Here is a 14,978-nt window from a genome sequence, read left to right as displayed (position 1 = left end):
TCTTCTGTGGTCACTGAAGAGCTTCTTTAAAGATCTTTCCAGAATCTTCTTCACCACTTTTCCCCCCCCTTCTACTTGTGAGTCAAGAGGAAATAGTGAATGGAAATGGAATATCTCTATTGCAGTTGTCAGTGGGGAGCGAGGGAACATCGCCAGCTCTACGTTCCAAGGGCTGCTGACTGCAGGGCGGCTGGGGGTCCCACGGAAGGGTTGAGATCTCTATCTTTAGCTTCACCCCGACTCCCAGGTGCTCTGAGTCTAAGGAAAGCCCCGGGTGCCTTTCCTACCCTTAGGTCCTTTGGTAATTATTTCGGTTCTGTTTTCTCGGCTCAGTTCTTGGGGTCTTCTCCAGACATTCCTACTTCCTGCCTTCCCCAGGAGGCTTTTCGAGGTGCCGCCCGGGGCCAGCCTCTTCAGCCCGCCCTTTTCCCCTTTCTCCCTTCTTCCACGTGGTCCTGGGTAGTCATTTCTGGAGCGAGCAGATGGTGATGTTTCAGAGGCTGGGAAGTGGAGGCAAGGGGGGCAGCAAGGGTTTTGCTTCTGTAATGAGGGTCTTGACTGCCCACCTTCAGGGACCTTTACAGGTGGTCTCACCCCTCCTGAATGCAACCTTGCCGAGGCTCCTTGCTCTCCCCACCACCAGGGTGCCTTATAACATGTAGGTTTTTAAACTAAAACCAAAAATCTGAATGAATGAAGAAAACAGGGATTGGGGCTGGAGTGATAGCATAGTGGGTAGGGCGTTTGCCTTGCACGTGGCCAACCCGGGTTCAAATCACAGCATCCCATATGGTCCCCTGAGCACCGCCAGGAGTAATTCCTGAGTGCAGAGCCAGGAGTAACCCCTGTGCATCGCCAGGTGTGACCCAAAAACCAAAAAAAGAAAAAAAAAGAAAGCAAACAGGGATTCAACAGGGTTGTAGAGACCTCAAAGAAAGATAGAGTCAGACTCAGGAAAAGGGTGCGATGGGGCCAGAGAGGGAGTCCAGTCAGCAGTGCGTTTGCCTTGCTTGCAGCTGAGCTGGTTCAATCTCCGACACCACATAGGAGCCCCTGAACCCTCCTAGGAATGATTTGAGTGCAGAACCAGGGGGATGCCCTGAGCACTGCCAGGTGTGGCCCCAAATCCAAAAAGATAAAAGAAAAGGGAGGTGAGGGGCTGGGGAGTGGCTCATGGGATTGGATGCATGCTTGGCATGTAGGAAGCCAGGTTTGATCCCTAGATCTTGCTGGTTCCTTGAGTACTGTTGGGGATTGAAGAAGGAAGGAAGGAAGGAAGGAAGGAAGGAAGGAAGGAAGGAAGGAAGGAAGGAAGGAAGGAAGGAAGGAAGGAAGGAAAGGAGGAAGGGAGGGAGGGAGGGAGGGAGGGAGGGAGGAAGGGAAGGAAGGAAGGAAGGAAGGAAGGAAGGGAGGGAGGGAGGGAGGGAGGGAGGGAGGAAGGAAGGGAGGAGAGAGGGAGGGAGGGAGGGAGGGAGGAAGGGAGAGAAAGGCCAGAGAGAAGTAGGTAGGTGCTTGCCCTGCACACAGCTAGCCTGGATTCAATTCCCTGCACACACAGTGTCCCTCAAACACTGCCGGAATTGATCTCTCCGTGAAGAGAAAGGGATATGTTCTGAGCACCTCCAGGTATGGCCCTGGCACCCCCCTCCCCACCTCAAAAAAAATAAAGAGAAAAGGTAAGAAGTGAATGAGAGAAGATGGGAGGGAAGAACGGAAGGAGGAGAGAAGGTGAGAAGAAGGAAGGAAGGAAGGAAGGAAGGAAGGAAGGAAGGAAGGAAGGAAGGAAGGAAGGAAGGAAGGAAGGAAGGAAGGAAGGAAGGAAGTGCTGATTACCCAATGAGTGCAGTGTACAACCTTCACAACTGTCCAGGGCAGCCCTCAGCAGGCCACCCCTCCCAAAGGAGGAGTTGCTCCAGTCTGGGAGACCTGAATGACATTGCCCTTTCTGTGCAAATCCACAGATCATCGGACTCATCCCTGGGGCTCCTTGCTAACAGGCACTGCTCAGCTTTGGCAATGATTGTCCCTGATGATGACCCTGTTCCGGGTGGTGGTCTGGACATGGCATTTCATCGGCTCCCCCACCACTCGCCATGGGGGTGGTGCAGGAAACTTGCCCAGGAAATTTAACACATTTAACACAGCCCGTAAAGCCACATTGCATTAGTGACATTTAACAGACGGCAAGGCTGTGTTTGCCCAAGAGCATGCGGCTGGCAGTCGGCAAAGAAGGGTTTCAATCTAGCCTTCTGGGGTCCATAGCTGCACACACACCCCCACCCCCATCCCGGAAGCATCTCTTTGTACCTGCTTTGGCTCGTCAGCTCCCCGCCATCCCACATGTCACTTCATCTGCTTCTTCAACGGACTGTCTTAAAAATAGCTTCTTTGAAGAGAAGACATTGTTTATGGTTTCCGGAAATAGAACGCCAGGGCCATTCACTTCTCCCTCTCAATGGAAGGTGATTCCAGAACACAGAGAGGCAGCTTCGGACTCATACTCTGAGACAGGAACGGATTCGGACCCATACCTGAAAAGCAGTTTGCTCATCCTGCAAATGAGGAGAGGCACATAGCAGCCTGAGGCTGGCCACACCTGAGGTCAGCATTGAGTGGACTCTGAGGAGACCCCCAAACAATAACCATTTTTTCACTTTCTGCCATCTGCGGGATTATGTTCTGGGCTGGGGGTGTGCCCTCTGACTCTCACCTGGGTGGGGGTTTTGGGGGGTGGGCGGGGGAGGGGTAGTGTTGGCTCACACCTGGCTGTGCTCAGGGCTCTCCTGGTGGGGCTCAGGAGGGCATAGGTGGTGCCAGAGATCAAACTGGCGTCTTTGACATGCAAAATAAGTGTCTTACCGGCTGTCAGTTGATCTCTCTAGCCCATCTCATCTGGGTCTTTGTTTGTTTGGGGGTCACACAGTGGTGCTAGTGGTGCTCAGGCCTTTCTCCTGGCTCTGTGCTCAGAGATCACTTCTAGTGGGGCTTGGGGCACCCTAAGTTGTGCCGGAGATTGAACTGGGGTCTTCCAAATGGTAGACAAGTGCCTTCACCTCTGTTCTATCTCCCCAGAACATCTCTGCTCTTAACTGGTCCTGTCCTTGCCAAGTAGCTAAGAGTTGCTACTAGGGATGGATGTGACCCAATTCAGCTTTCTCTCTAGCTCCCAGAACTATCTCTTCCCTTCAGGGCTGCAGTGCTCATTCTCCTCATTCCCACCTGGATCACAGACTCCCCGGGAGAGCATTTGGCCCCTGTTTTGTGAATGGCTGCAGGTAGAGGGGCCAGATGTCCTGGTTCCCAAGAAGGGTGCCCGCATTCTGACCAGTACCATGTCCTCCCTTCAGTGACTGCTCTGTCAAGAGTCCACACTTTTGGTCCAGAAGCTGCCATCGGTTCAGATATCTCCCTCTAGTTTGTTTTCCCTTCTTACAAAACGATAAATGGAGCAAGAAATTATGAGATGGCACGTGGTAAGAATCAGCGTCTTCCTGCTGGAGTTGGGGAGGTGGGGAGTTCCTGGGACCCTGGGGTGGGGACTGTGAGCTATTTTGTGGAGCAGGCACTTCAGTCAGAGAGTCAGCATGAGCCCATGTTTAGTTAAATCTAGGTGAGTGTATTTAATTTTTTTTTTGCCTTTTGGGTCACACCTGGTGATGCTCAGGGCTTACTCCTGGCTCTGCACTCAGGAATTACTCTTAGTGGTGCTCAGGGGACCAAATGCAATCCAGGGATCAAACCTGGTTGGCCGCTTGCAAGACTAACACCATATCCACTTTACTATGCTCCAACCCCAAATCTAGGTGAGTTTAACCTGTGTGAGTATCTTTTTTTTTATTTTTGGGTCACACCTGGTAATGCACAGGGGTTATTCCTGGCTTTGCACTCGGGATCAGGAATTACTCCTGGTGGTGCTCAGGGACCATATGGGATGCTGGGAATCGAACCCAGGTCGGCCGCGTGCAAGGCAAACTCCCTACCCGCTGTGCTATCGCTCAGCCCTTGTGTGAGTATCTGAGCACACACACACACACACACACACAAACACACACACACCCATGCACTCACCGCTCTCCCTCCCCGCCATGCACACTTCCTTAACAGGTGAGAAAGTCTGCAAGTGAGAACATTTCAGAGACAACAAACACATACACCTTAATACTCAGATTTGGTTGGTTGATTGTTTTTTATTTGGGGACCACACCTGGCAGTGCTCCAGGCTTACTCCTGGCTGGGACCATTCCTGTTGGGGTTCAGGGAACCCTATTAGGTACCAGGGATCAAACTCAGGTCAGGCATCTGCAAGTCAAGTGCCCTACCTTCTGTTCTATCTATCAGGACCTAATCTATCAGTCGCTAATCAAACTTTTCAGTAGAAGGGACCATGGAAAAAATACTTTATTTTACTCTGTCATCATTGTAGATTTTATACCCATTTTCTTTCCTGCAAAAAAGTAGAATGTGCATCTTAAAAATATTGTGCTTTGGGGGGCTGAAGAGATACTACAGGGGTAGGGCACTTACCTTGCCCATGACTGACCCGTATTCCATCCCTGGTATCCCATATGGTTCCCTGAGCATTGCCAGGGGTGGATTCCCAGAGTCCAGTGCCAGGAGTAAGCCCTGAGCACAGCCAGGTGTGGCCTAAAAACAAAACAAAACAAAATTTGTGCTTTCCTTACTGGGATGTTACTGTAGGGAAAACTGGATCTGTAGAAACCCTCTGAATTGCTGACTGTTTTTGCAATAAATCTGTAACTCTTCAACTGTTCCAAATTAAAAGTCAATTCCAAAGATACAAAAATTATAGAATAGCCCAAACATACGAAGAAAAGGAACAGAAAAGAATTGCAGATACATATATCAATGATGAGGCAGTAAAATACAGTAATTTTCCCATGGTTCCTTCTACAGATACATTATAACTGGTCTAATAGATACTTACGCTTTGCTTCTTTTGTTTCTAAAGTAAGTATCTTTTTGTGTCTAAAACACAATTAAATGTTACCTGCAAGGTTCAAAAGATGCCTTATTTCTTTCTCCTCCTTTCACTCCAGAGATAGTATCTGACTTTGTTTATCATGTCCACAGTATTTTATACTTGGGTTCCACAAGGGTGTTTCCATGAATAATATGGGCTCGTTGCTTTTGTGTTGAACACCAACTGTAGAGTGTAGTCAGACAACATTGCAAATTGCTTCTTCATATAATACAGCTCGTTAAATTTATCTACATTGATTCACTTAGATCTTGTTCATTCAGTTTAACCTCTGGATATTTTCTACTCTATGAACAACGTGACTGTTATTCATCCTTCCACTGAGGGACAAATAGATTATTTCCAGTTGCTGTTGTGTTTTTAATGGTTGAGAACGATGTTCCGATTAGCACTCTTGTGCTAATGTGCACACATGTGCACTGTCTTCCTGGTGCACATATCAAGAGCGTTTAGCTGTCTGAGTGGAATTGGGCGGTGGGGCATCTGTAATCCAACAGACAGTGTTAGGTGCTTTTCCAAAGCAGGTAATCTATCTTCTCAGTGCCCGTGAATAAGCATTCAGTTCCCTCAGTCAGCCCGTGAAAAGTTGGTGCTCTTAATTTTGCTGAGTATAGGGCATGCCATTCTTATGAGCTGTCTTGGATTTTTCTTTTGCAGCTCACCTGCTTGTGACTACGAATATTTTCTGAACCGAGGTGTGCATGCATCTCTGCCTGAATCGCTATTTCAATGGGTTACAGACACCTCCAGGTTCTTCTACATGAAGATTAGGAATCCAGGATGGAGAGGGGAGAATCCTCTGGGTGTAGCCTAATGGACATCTCTCCAGAACTATTTCCAGAACCCTGGGCCAACTCCTATCGGCAGTCTGAACAGGTCGCTGGGGAAATATTTACACCAGGGAAATTAGCCAGTCACGCAAATCTACTCTTACCCCATTGCCTGTAATCAAGCATTTACCAGCTCCTATTCTCTGAACCACCAGTAGAGACCTCTTGATTTTTTTTTTTAACTCCACAGCCAGAAATACTTAGGAATTACTCCTGGTTCTGTGCTCTTGGCAGTGCTCAGGGGACCCTCTTGGAAAGCCAGGGATCAAACCTGGGTCAGCCACATGCAAGACAAGTGCCCTGTATGCTGGAATCTCACTCCACACCCTCCTCCTACCCCCAATATGGTTGCTTTAAAGCATTCCTGACCTCCAGCCTCAACTCTTCAGTCTTGGAACTTTCCACCTCGGACTGCCTGCAATCCATTTCATCAGGGGTTCGATCCTGTAAATGTTTTTCCCTACTCGATTACTGCATCTTGGACATGGAAACCACTCACTATTCATTTCACGCCATGCCAGTTTCTTCCCTGCAGACCCAGCAATCTGGGAGAGAAGTGGTTCAAGCATGGTGGCAGAATGGAAATGTGCAGTCACACCATCTTCCTAGTCCATCCTGTGCTCCTTGGCTCCACTTCTGCTGCCTGAAGACAATCCCAGTGTTTTGGAGTGGGAGGAAGCACAGGAGGGAAGGAAGTTGCATTGCATGCGGCTGACCTGGGTTTGATCCTCAGTACCACACAGGGGCCCTGGGGGGCGTGGAGTACCACCAGGAGTGAGCCTTAGCACAGAGCCAGGAGTGAGTCTTAAGCACCAATGGATATTGCCCCCTATCCCTCAAATATTAACTAAAGAAACATATGGTGTTTCCATTAAATTTATTTTTTATTTTTTTAATTATTTTTTTGGTTTTTGGGTCACACCCGGCGATGCACAGGGGTTACTCCTGGCTCTTCACTCAGGAATTACCCCTGGCGGTGCTCAGGGAACCATATGGGATGCTGGGATTAGAACCCGGGTCGGCTGCGTGCAAGGCAAACGCCCTACCCGCTGTGCTATCGCTCCAGCCCCAGTAAATTTATTTTTTGAGGTGGGGGTGTGTTTGGGCCAGCCCTGGTGGTGCTCAGGGCTTATTCCTGGCTCTGAGCTCAGAGATTATTCCTGGTACACTCAGGAGACCATATGGGATGCTGGGGGTAGAACTCAGGTTAACTGCATGCCCTCCCCACTGTCCTATCACTCCAGCCCACCAAGAACTCTTGCGGAAATGTTCTCAATGTTTAGGGGAGTGGGGGAGCTGCCATTCCTTAAGTGATGACTTCTTTTTTTTTTCTTTTTGGTCACACCCGGCGATGCACAGGGGTTACTCCTGACTCTGCACTCAGGAATAATTCCTGGCAGTGCTCAGGGGACCATATAGGATGCTGGGAATCGAACCTGGGTCAGCCGCATGCAAGGCAAACACCTTACTCGCTGTGCTATCACTCCAGCCCCAACTGATCACTTCTTTCATCTACTCTTTAGTAAGAGAACAGGGGTGCAAAGGGTGCGACCTCACCACAGGCTTGTGAAGACTTTGAGGGTTTTCTGAGCAGTGGTAGCTGGGGAGTCTTCTGTGTCACTGTTTTTGTTGGGTAAGTTTAGTTGGCTTCTATGTTACTTTCCCCTCTAAGTTGGGGTGTTCCTACTGGAATTTCCAAGGAAACTTTTTTTTATTTCCAGAAGCAGCGTGGCTCCCAGAAGAATCAAGAAGGTGGTCGCATCTCAGAGACTGGCCTCTGTATGCCCATGCAGAGGTGGAGGCTCCAGCGGGCTGGGCTGGGCTGGGCTGGGCTGGGGTCCTTTCTCCCAATGAGATGCCCCCCAAGGCCCCCTAGTCAGGGCTCAGTTTGGGAAAGGCTGAGCTCAGGGCACTGGCCCCTTCCCACTCTGCCTCTATGACCATTCCCGTGGGGCTGTCTGTCCTGCCTCAGGCCTGGATTTTCTAGAAACTTTTCATATTGACATTCCGCCCCAACATAGTTCTCTAGGCAGGCAAAACTAGCAATCAACAGTCTGTTCTGATGCTCTTGAAAATCCCCCTTAAGCATTTTTTTTTTGCAAGGGAAGAGGATTGGGTCACACCTGGCAGTGTGTAGGGCTTACTCCTGGCTCTATGCTCAGGTGTCACACAGGGCAGTGCTTGGGGGAACCCCGTGTGGTGTTGGGTATCAAACCAAGTTTGGCTGCATGCAAGGCCAGGGTCTTCACCCCTCTGCTACCTCTTGGATTCTCCATGGGGCTGTTGTTTTATTTACATATTTTGATTTGGGGGGGTCACACCTGGCTGTAAGATCAGGGCTTCCTCTTGGATCTGTACACAGGGATCACTCCTGGTGAAAGGCTTGGGGGACCCTGTAGGATGCTGGGGATCAAACCCAGGTCAGCTGCGTGCAAGACAAGTGCCTTCCCTGCTGTCTGATCTCTCTGGCCCTCCACATGGCTTTTAACATGTCATGGATTCTCTACTGCCCTTTCTGTTTTTTTTTCTTTTAAAAAATTATTTTTATTAAAACAAAAAACAACAACTGTGTGATTTACAAAGTTGTTCATGATACAGCTGTCTCAAGCATGTAGTGTTCCAGTATCAGTGTGACCTTCCCTCTGCCAATGTCCCCAGTTTCCTTCTCATCCCCAACCTGCCCCCTTAGGCATATAAAAATTTTACATTATATTACCTGTTCCAATAAAACTTTAAGAAATAGCAAATCAAATGATCAGAAACTAAATCAGTAAGAGCCAAGTTGAGATTGATATATGATTTTAATCTATGTCAACCAGGAAAATAAAACCCTTTAAAACAATATAATATAATGCTTCTACTCATTTACAGAAGTAAGTTTTCAACTCTGGAATTTAAGATACGTTGCATCAAATTTTATTTTGTATTTGGATCTCATTATGGTAACAATCATGCCTTATCTGTCATTTATGGATTTTTTTTGGGGGGGGTTAATATCTGGCAATGCTCAAGGGTTACTCTTGGCTCTGTACCCAAGAATTACTCCTGGCAGTGCTCGAGGGACCATATGAGATTGAATTTGGCTGCATAAGAGGCAAAAGTCCTCCCCACTGTACTGGCACTTCAGCCTCAGAACTTTTAATTATGTACTCATATACTTTGGAGTTTACAAGAAATACATAAGGCCTTTTCATATAATGGTCTGCTCTTTGGAGATGCCCCTTCCAAGCAAAAACTCCATGCAAGGAGTGAGGGGGCTTGGCATAAGTAATCAAAATTACATTATTTATTTATTATTATTCATCTGTCAAGGTGAGTCTGGGCATGGGATTAGAGTTCATCACCTCTCCTCAGTTCCTAATAGCCAACATGGCAAGCATCATTCTGACCTTCCTGAGAGCAGCGGTCAATGTTGACATGACATAATACTTACCTTTATTTACTCTTTAATATTTATCACAATGTCAGATGTGACTCCACACAACAAGACACCCCCCTGGGCAGACTGTTACAAAGGCTGATCTTACCATAGCCAGTTCCCTCATCAAGATCCAGAAAGTTCTGGGTGTCACTCCAGGAAGTTCTGGGTGCTTCTCCCTAGTCCCCGACATGAGTGGAATTGAGTATCTTTTTTGGGTTGGTTTTGTTTGTGTGTGGGGGAGGCATGTCCAGCAGTGCTCAGGTTTTTCTCTTGGCTCTGAGCTCTGGGATCACTCCTGGTGGGCTTGGGGAACCTTGTATGGTGCCAGGGATTGAACCTGGGTCAGCCACATGCAAGTCCAGCGCTCTCCTCTACTATTCTCTCTCCGGACCGTGATTGTGATCTCTAACTCAAGGGGCTTCATTCAACATTCTACTTTTGAGATTCAGCTGTTTTTGTTTGCATTAACTCCCTGTTCCCTGCTTATCCATCCCCCTTCTGATGTATCTCTGAGTGGTTTCCATCACTCGATATTATTAATAAAGTCACACAACCAACATTTTCAGAAGGTCTTGGAGGAAACACATCTTTTTCATTGCTTTTTCTTTAGCAATTTCTAGCAACAAATTGCTAAATTCAAACCCTGATTGGAAGCATAAACTTTTCGTCATCTACCAGTTTCCTTAATCAAGCTGATTACTTAGGAAGTGATTTCTTTTATTGTTTGTTCTAAGATTCATGTCTTCAGTTGCATTGACCTGATATAGGGTATCTGTTCTGAAATGCAGTGTATGTTGAAGTAGTTCTTTAGTGCTGAGTTGTTTATACACTTGGAATCAGAAAAATCTTTCGAAAACTGGAATGAGCACTTTTGTGGAGCGCTCCCTTATTTTTCTTTCTCTTCTCTCATTAATATTTTATACATACAAAGTATAACATGTTATTACACAGTGGAATTCTAGATAATATTCATATATCCACCGCCTTTTATTTCACCACCTTTTTTAAAATGCACAAAAAGGATTATAACCAATTCATTGCAGTATCCAGTCCTAATTTTTAATTTTTATTATTAAAGCGTTCAGTTTGGGGGGATTATCCCCAGCAGTGCTGAGGGGGCGCACTTTCACCAATAATCAGAGCAAAGGGCCCAATTATTCTGCCTGGGGCCTGAGTGGATGTGATTCAGGTACAGCTTTCCTGGGTGCCACTTCTGCAGTAGCATGCAGTGCTTGGCACCGCCCTTTTTGTGAAGGTTCCTTCTGTCCACGAACAATGCCTGGACCTCGCTCCTTCTAGAGGCAACCCAGATCTTGTTGGTTCTTCTTTGGTTCTTCTTTGAACTTCTTTAAAAGTGCTTTTTAAAAATCCCTACACTAAAGCAACATTTTGTGCACTTCAGTTTCTTGCTTTAAAAGAATCTGCCACTGTTTTGGTTTTTCCTTGCTTTTCAGAGTTTTATCAAAGTGGTATGGAGTTAACTTGTTTGCTTTTTTCCCCCCTCTTTTCCTGAAATTGTATTTTTAAAGCTGCTTGCTGTGTTTTAAAGATTGGAGAGAAAGAGAGAGAGAAGGGAAGAGAAAGAGACAGAGACAGAGACAAAGACTGAGAAGAAAGCATCTGGTATAACGACAGGCTGGGGTCGGAGTTGGCAGGAGGACAACTGAAGACATTGGTGGTCGGAAATGTACTGATGTTGAAACATTGCATGACTAAAACTTAATCATGAACAATTCTGTAACTGTGTATCTCACAGTGATTCAATTAAAGAATTTTTTTTTTAAAGTTCAACATGCCAACAAAAAGATTTGTATTAAAATTGCTACAGAAAAATGTGACATTTTCTGCTGACACCCTGACTCGAAGAAGCAGAAACTGTTTTTTTATGATTTATGGAATTTCACAGGCATTTGTGCTACACCAGTGGTACTCAGAAGCTACTCAGGGTAGCCCACTGCGCCTGGGTCTCGCCCTGCATCATTCAGGGAAACATGTAGCGCTGGAGAGAGGGCCTGTGCCTGGCAGGACCTGAGCTAGGGTCACAGAGTCGCTTCTCTGACCCACCTCTATTTTAACATTGGATTTGTACAGAAAACACATACATGTGAAGATATATGTATGCTAAACTATGCAGCAAGATATAGAAGGCATGCTAAAATTATTTAAACATACATGTATTTCAATAAATTTATGCAATAAAAAGAAAGAGAAAGATTGGCTCCTTTCAACTAGGGTATAAAGATGGTCATTCCTTTTCACTCTCTGATGTCCTTCCTTGCTGGGAATTTATCCCCACATGTTGTAATGTGACAATTAGCTTTAAAAAAATTTTTTTTACCTTTTATCTATTTCATTTGGGGTGGCAGGGGAATTTAGTGCATTAAATGGAGTACTTTGAGAGAGCACTGTTCTCAAGCAAACTTAAGCACACACACACACACACACACACACACACACACACACACCCCACATGACCAGTAAACTTCTTCCAAAGAAGGGAATTTAATAAACTACCTGGGGAAAATTGCAAAAAACAAAACAAAAAAACCCCTTATGGTTTACAAAGAGTGAGTTTGTAAAACAAAGATTCGGATTAATGTCTTATTACATGGTCTTAATTCCCATGTTGAGAAAGTAAGCCTGGCTTTGGTGTGTAGCATGTAATAAGGCAAATAAATAAAAACCACTGTTTTCCATGTGATCAAGGCAAGGGTGTACAGTTAAGTTTTGAGTTTGTTTCCTAAATTTGAACTACACAGTCAGAAATAATCTAATCATGTGGAGAATCTTAGTGGTATGCACTCTTTTCAAGAAAAGATACTTAAAAATTTCCTAAATGAAAAACCACCGCAGCAACTCTCTCCAAAGGAAACAATTGTAAGCATTTCTGTGTTCTCTTTAACCCCCTGTGTTCTCAGGAACAATGGAATGGACATTTAGTATGGTTGGGACTGAAAGTACATTGTGCAGTATCTAAACATCTTTAGATTAGCATTTGCCTTTTAAAATCAGATCTAAAAGTTTGCCTTCATTTACAAGTACGTATCAAAAACAAAACTGTGAACACTAAAACACGTGAAAATTTAACTTGAAAATCTCTTAGATGTTCCTGAAGAATCGACCTGTCCTAATAAGACCAGCCCCTAGGTCTTTTTAAAGAACCCCTTTCTGATCAGTGACACAACGTACTTATTTCCACGAAGTGCCTAATTTTTCAGTGAGAAGATGCAAAATTCTGCCGAGATTCTTCTCCTACCACCCCCCTTGCTAACGTCCAGTCCAGTAGTAGCTAAAAAAAAAAAAATGCTAGTTTGGATGGTACATTCTGAATTTCAGTTCAACAAAAGCGCGGAGAACACGCCTCTTAAGTTAAATAAAAATAATTTTCCTTCTGGACAACTGACTCGGGGAACTATGCTACGTATTTCCAAGGGTGGGGGTAAACGATGGTTAGGAGTCAGTGTAGGGGGTGGGGTGGGAGGCGCGGTTTCCATTATGATAGCGTGGAATTTGCTTGCAGCTCTCCATTTGAAAAACTAAAGATTGACGAAGGACGATACGGTTCGGCATGGAGACCTTTTACACTCGGACGGCAGCGAAAGCAAAAAGCAAGCGACCCGCGGCACCGGTCCGCCAGCCGCGCGCGGCCCGCAGTGTAACTCATTAGCATCTTCTTATTTATTATTGACATCAATTAGCCTGAGTCATGAGCCCGGGCCCCATTAAAGGCGACACGTGGCCCAATCGCTATTTTTAAAAGTCCACGTCTTGCGGGCTCCTCTCCCGGCCGTGGCGCGGCTGCTGGCTGCGTCGGGAAAGGGGGTGCGCGCAGCCCGGCTTCTGAGCCGAGCCCTCCGGGCAGCCCGGATCGGGGGAAGCCTCCCTGGCGGCATGTTTAAGAAAAGCCGAGGCGGCGATTTGGGGTGCGCGCGGGTTTCTGGACACTTACGTAGCCGGCGGAGCGGGAGGAACGTGCCCGGGGGAGCCCGAGGCAGGTGCGGGCGCGACAGTGGCGCAGTCTCCGCCGAGCCCGCGTCGACGCGGCGCGTTCCCAGGCTCCCCGCCCCCCACCCCGCCCCCCGCCTCACGGAGCTAGGACCTGCATGGGTGCGCTCTACGCCTTGCACCGGAGCCCCCTCGGACACCTCGTCGGCGCCCCTTCCACTCCTACCCAGCTCCCCGATTCTGGGCCCGACCAAGTGCGCGCGCCCCGGCCGCATCCCGCAGCCGCCCACGTGGTGGGCTCCGGGGCTCTGGGGCGCGCTCGGCGCCGGCCGAGGGTCGCCCCTTGGAGGCCCCCACGGCCGCACCCCACCGGCCCCTCGACCGGGCCCCCAGGTTTCCTCTCGGGAGGGAGGCGGCCCCCGACCGGCTGGCCAGTCCTCCCGGCGCCTTCCGCGCCCTCTGGCGGCCGTCGCGGGACGGCGCCCTGGGCACCGGGGCCGCCAGCCCTGGCCCCTCTTTCCCAAGCGGCAGGCGGTCTTCCCTCGGACCCCCCACCTCCCTGGCCGGCCGCTCCCTGCTGCCTCGGCTTCCCCACGAGCCCCGCAGCTCCTCCATGGCGCCCCGAGAGGGCGTGCAAGTGGCCGTTTCGGATGCCGGGGTGCGGTGGGCGGGGACGGTGCGCGCACGCGCGCGCGCGCGTGTGTTTGTGTGTATGTGTGTTTGTGTGTGTATGGGGGGGTGGTGGGTGCAGGTCGCCTTTCTCCCAGGTGCGCCCCTCTCGGTGGCCACGTTCCGGCCCGCCGGCGCGCGGCGGAGAAAACGCCGCCTGCGTACCCTTATTTCTTTATTTTGCAACAACTGCTGCCAGAAACAATGAAGCTTTTCAAGAACCCGGGAAGCGTGCGGCCCAGCCCGGCCGTGGTTGTTTGCAATGAAGCTCCCCGGGTCCCCGGCCGCTCGGGGTCCCCGCCCTCTCCCCGCTGTCCCACTCTCCCCCACCCTCCGCCCCCCGTCCGTGCACCCGCGCGCGGCCCGGCGCCGCCGGGGGCATTGTTTTTGGAGTCTTTTGCGGGCGGCCGCGGCGCGCGCAGGGCGGCCGGCGCAGTGCGGGTGGGGGCGCGAGCGTGGGGGTGCGCGTGGGGGGCGGTGCCTGTGCACCCTCGCGCTCCACGCTGGAGCTCCCGCTCCGTACGTCCCTGCGATCCGGGGCTCCGGCTCTTAGCGCGCTCCGGCTGGGCCGGGCTCCGGGCGCGCGGCGGCGGCGGCGGCGGCGGCGGCGGCGGGGGGCGCGCGGGGGTGCGCGGAGCGCGCGCGCGCACGGCCGCGCCAGCCCCCGATGTGTGGCAGCGGCGGCGGCGAGGCTCTTGTTTACCAGCCTGAACTCCACTGAGCGGAGAAAGGGAAAAAAAAAAAAAAGGGAACCCCCCCCTCCTTTCCCCCCCTCTCCTCCCGGAGGAGCTCGGGAGCGCACCGGGCGAAGTCGGGAGAGGCCAGCGAGCGCCAGGGACGCTGCCAACCTGCCTGCCCTCGGCGGCGCGCCCGTGCCCGGCGCTGGCAGCCCCTCGGCCCCGCTGCCCCGGCCCTCCACGCCCCAGCCGTGCGGGGGTCGCCCCCCGACGCGCCGCGCGCCCCGACTTTGACCTTCAGCCGAGCCCCCGCGCGCGGAGCCGGCGCGGGACGGCGGGAGTGCGGGGCGGCCCGGAGCTTTGTGTGTGTCCTGGATTCGGGAAGGAGCTCACGGCGGCGGCGGTGAGGGAGTCCGAGGAGGAGGAGGAGGAGGAGG

This window comes from Sorex araneus, chromosome 6 (assembly GCF_027595985.1).
Source record: "Sorex araneus isolate mSorAra2 chromosome 6, mSorAra2.pri, whole genome shotgun sequence".
Lineage (NCBI taxonomy): Eukaryota > Metazoa > Chordata > Mammalia > Eulipotyphla > Soricidae > Sorex > Sorex araneus.
This window is presented reverse-complemented; position numbering follows the sequence as displayed.